Source organism: Ochotona princeps, chromosome 7 (assembly GCF_030435755.1).
Source record: "Ochotona princeps isolate mOchPri1 chromosome 7, mOchPri1.hap1, whole genome shotgun sequence".
NCBI classification, from domain to species: domain Eukaryota; kingdom Metazoa; phylum Chordata; class Mammalia; order Lagomorpha; family Ochotonidae; genus Ochotona; species Ochotona princeps.
The window spans coordinates 50,623,819-50,628,661 of record NC_080838.1 but is presented as its reverse complement, the minus strand read 5'-3'; the positions used below and the strand labels follow the sequence as shown (position 1 = coordinate 50,628,661).

Sequence of the window (4,843 nt, the reverse complement as noted above, 5' to 3'; positions counted from 1 at the left end):
TACAAAGGACACTAGTATTTTGGGAAATAATGGAATGTGTAACACAGGTCTTTCTCCAGATTAATAGTAGGATTCTCATTGATATTCATAAATATACTCTTACATCATGATATTATGGTTTGTTCTTTTTTCTATACTTGCCATGTAATGGTATATTTATAAGAAAGTTAAGCTTATAACAGTGAACTGAATGAGTATGCTATTGTAATAACTTTGGGACAAATAGTGGAAGAAGTTCTGTGTTATCACAGATGCTGTCTGGCTGTTGTAACCATCTGGAGAGCGAATCAGCTGGGACATGAACTGGCACACATATAGAATGTTGGTGTCACAGGCAGTGGCTTAACCTGCTAGATTACAACAACTGCCCCCATTCTTTGTTACTTATACCAGTCAACATTTTACATCATTTTTAAAATCACCTTTGCATTTTTAATTCCTTGAAATTCATGTTCACAGGACACTCCAAACTTTGCCACACAGCAATGTTTGCCTCCTTTTGTCAGTGAGTTTGTCAGAGAACAAAAGGAAGACAGTGTGAAATGGTGAAAGGCATTAAAATTTCTTTCTCTGGAATTTCTTCAAAGTCAATAATCACCAGTTGTTTACATCCTTGTTTCACAGCAGTACACATTTCAGAAACACAATGAGTAACCACCCCAAATCACACTCCTTTGAAATGCAGTTCACAGCTATACATAGAAACAAAACTTAATATTATTTCTTGAAGGAATATATTTGGTTTTTTAGAGCAATATGAATGTTTAAATGTAAATGTTCAAATGTAAATACTGTCTAAACTGTTGCTTTTTATTACCAGACAAAAAAGTGTGGATCTTCATTCAGTAGTTCCGGTCTGACTGCAGTAACACAGATGATGTAACTAAGTAATAAGCCTAAATCCTAACAAAGCCAATGTTTTTATCCAGGGCAATGCCTACTTTTTCAAAGAAATGCCGTCGTCCCAGTGTTAAGGCCTTAAGTGAAAAGTCAAACTATTCAAATCAATTGGTGAATTTGGTTCCCAAGTTGCCTTAATATATACATTTCACCCTTTAATAGTATTTCCTTTAGTTTGCTATGCTTCTCTCAAAATCAAGTTTTACTGAGATATATACTGAGATTTGTCTCATTGACTTCAACAAAATATGTTAGACATGGTTAAATCCTGTGTTCTGTCCTAGATCATGCACATTTCAGTATAAATGTTGAGCATTCCAACCTTGAGCCATATCCTAATCTTAGGCCTAAATGTAGAAAATCTTAAAAAGTGAAATTTCAAATGTGGCTCATGAAGTTCTCACATATTTATCACTATGATGTCTTTTCTTAGATCTGAACATGAGAAAATAGAGTTGAGTTCATTTTTATGATGTGTTAATAAAAACTACATTGCTTTTATCTTTCCCTCAGTCTTTCTGAAAATAAATTACCATTAATAACATCTACGAGGAAGAGAAATTTTTATGTAAAGTCACAATTGTAGTTTGGAAAAAGAATTGAGAAGGGCTAACTTCGAACAATAAAACAGGTGAGGAAAGAATACACACAAAATGGGAGGTTAACAAGCCAAGTAGGTTATCATCTACCCTCCCTGGGAAAACACACCTGTCCATCCTCCTGTGCCTGGAAGTGTTGCCTAAGCTTTTGGAATTCTCGTGAAAACATTTGATCATGAGACCTGTGAATTAGGTCAACTTCAATGAGGTAACCAGGACCTGTTATATTCTATTATCCTGTTCATAAGCTAAGAGGTAGTGACATTTATTATCTTGAAGCCGAGCTAAACATTCCACACATCCGGCAGGTGGTTTACCAGGGGGCAAAAAGCACAGGAGCACAAGTATACACTCTTGTGTTTTGGTATTTCAATCACCCATGACTCTAGCTTTTGGAAGCTGATGATCATCACTGAGTTAACACAGAAAGCATTGGCTACTGGTGCTATTCATTGTATAGCAGTGGTGGGCCACCACTGTCTTTCAAAAATGAAGAAGCTTTTCTTCCACTCTTGAGAATTTGACCCTCATTCATTTTCTCTAAAGTTTCTATCTCAGCTAAGAAATCTGCCTTGATATCTGCTGAGAACCTTAAGCATGAAACCACAATGAAGAGTTCTCATTTGTCTAGAACTTCCTTCACTCCTTCTTTCTGGAAAAACTACGAGAGATTCCTGCAGTTCTGGAATAGGAATTCCAAGCCATGGGGTTGGGTTGTCTATAACAACTGACTGATATCAATTAACCAGGCCTTCCCAGGATGCCACATCCTGTTACACTCGCTCAGTTAGCATGTAGTTGGGTACATTCGTTATACAACTGATGCATCAAATGAAGAGTTTAGTAGTAAGTGTTTTTCAATTTACACTACTGAGAAATATTTCTTTTAATTTAGGCACTGAAACTTCATCATGGCCAATGAAAGACATAGCTAAAATGTGTTTCATGAGCAATACAACTTTTGGAAGAGGAATTCCAACTCTCTGCATTCTTGTGAAATTGTGCTTTTCTTTTTCTGCCCACATATGGATGATCTTATGTGGATTTAGTTTACTGAAGCTATCCTTAAACCTGAAATAATCTTTAATATATGTGTCATGATTCTTAAACTCACTAAGGGTTGTTTTCAATGCATTGATGGCACATTCTGTAGCTATAGCTTTGCTATCTGTCTTCTTATCCTCCATGCTCCCCCCAAATTTATGAAAGATAACAGATTTCTTTGTTGTACAAATACAGCCAGTGATTGCCTCCATTCCAGAGTTGATCATTTTATACATCAGTAACATGTTGTAGAATCGACTGCTATTTTGTGTGATAGAATGTTCCTTCTTCTCATGGAGACAGGTGCTTTGGTGCTCCTCTGAGTAGGTCTGCTGATTCAGAACATTGAAAACATGGTTACATAGCTTCAAATCCATTCCAAATCCATCTCCAACCGGAAACCCAAGTGCAAAAGTTTCCATTTTCACTGTATTCTTTCTCACACACTCGACCTCATCATGTTTGGTATTGATGTCTTTCCCTTTTTCAATAAAGCCCTTTGAAGGGGGGAGCTGGTTTTGCTGGGATCGTCATGTGTATCCTGCCAGCCAACCTTGTCTTAATAGCTGTCACTGTCTTCATAAGGATGCATTTTTTGATAGTTTTCAAACAATGTAGAAAAACTTTGCCTCTCCATTGGATTTATTTTCTTCATGCCTCAGCTGTGCATCATATTCTCTGTGAAGCTCCATCTGTAGAATCTGGGCCAGCATTAGGTCACTGGAGGTGTCAATGCTTTCTCCAGAGGCAGATGGTCCAGCAGCAGTAGCAGCAACTTCAGGAAAAGCACCAGGTTCTTCTAACTGCAGTTCTTTAGCCAACTGTTCACTCATGGTATCAGCCAAAGAACAGGACATTGTATTCTGAAGAGCGACCCATGGACACTTGCTGGTGCCCCAGGCTGCTGTCGGCTCTGGCTCAGGCAATGCCACTCTGACCAGATCAATGGAAGAAGGGCCTGATAAGAACAAAGAGACGTCGAGGTGTGAAACAGGCTCTGCAGAGAAGACAGGTGCAGCCGGCTGCCGGTGCTGGAGAAAAGGTGACAGATGACAGTGGAGGCCACTGCATCTGGCCCAGTATGTTACAGCTTTATGAAGAGAAGCATTCCGTAATTACTAGCAAAAAGATTAGAAGCATAATCGGCTATGTCTCAATGATTCAATTACAAAGCTGATCTATAACAAAGCTTTATTAATGATTTAACTTTTTTAGTTGAAGAAACTGAAGGACAAATATTTATATATTTACAAGTCTGAAAATAGGAAGTTACATAATACTAATAAAACAGCGTAAGATAAATGCAAAATAAAAACATTGAAATTAGTGTCTTTAAGACCCTTTACTTGTTATTAAATCAGAATGAAGTTTGGCTCTCATTTTCCTGAGTGTTGAAATAAAATAAGCATATATAGCTTAACATTCCTATTTTTTTAAGATATACATCACACTTTCATTAATAACACACGGGAACAATATTCCAGTGGAGTGAAAGTATTGTGAATACATCTATAATATTATCAATAGTATTTGTCAATAAACAGTGTCAAAGTTCAAGGATTCTTGAAATCTTTTGTACATTACTGCTGCAAGCAATTTTTAAGTCTCTGTTCTCTAACAGCTTCCAGCCAATTAAATGTGTTTTGAAAGTGTTGATTTAATTATTTCCCCATGTGTTCTTATAGATTAACAATATTGTTGTAAAATAAAAATAATTCTCAGGAATTCAGCTGAGGGCTGACCCTATGTTGCTGATAAACATAAGGGAAAACAATTCAGGCATGACTTGTGCTTGGAGCCAATTGCTGTTTATTTACCTGTTTTTCTTTTTGTGGGTGGTGTTTTTGTTTGTATTTTATCTGGTTCCTGTATTATAATGAATTGAGAACTCATTGACATTCATTTATATTTTTGGCCCATGATTCATATATATTTTTCTTAAAAAATGTTTTCTTGCTTATTTGAACAAAATATAGAAATATATCTTTCACCTTCCAATTCATCCCCACCTCTAAAATGCACTGCAATGTCCAGGAATGGTCAAGGCCAAAGACATGAGTCAAGAACCCCATCTGGACCTTCGACATGAGTATCATGGCCATAAGAACTTGAGTCACCCTCTGCTGCCTTCCCAGGCACATTAACAAGAAGGTAAATCAGAAGAAGAGATGTCTAGACTGGAATTGGGTTAAAATGGGGAGTGCTAGTTGTAGGTGGCAGATTCACTCACTGTGCCAAAGCACTGAGATTTCAAATTAGTTTCTTACCTCTGTGGTCCCAGTTTTATACCATGCGACCTG

General features: G+C 37.1%; 1 pseudogene; it reads right to left on the bottom strand.

Annotated features, from left to right (window-relative positions):
* Positions 1-1,944: 1,944 nt before the first annotated feature.
* Positions 1,945-4,630, bottom strand: LOC101518884 (serine/threonine-protein kinase RIO3-like; annotated as a pseudogene).
* Positions 4,631-4,843: the final 213 nt, after the last annotated feature.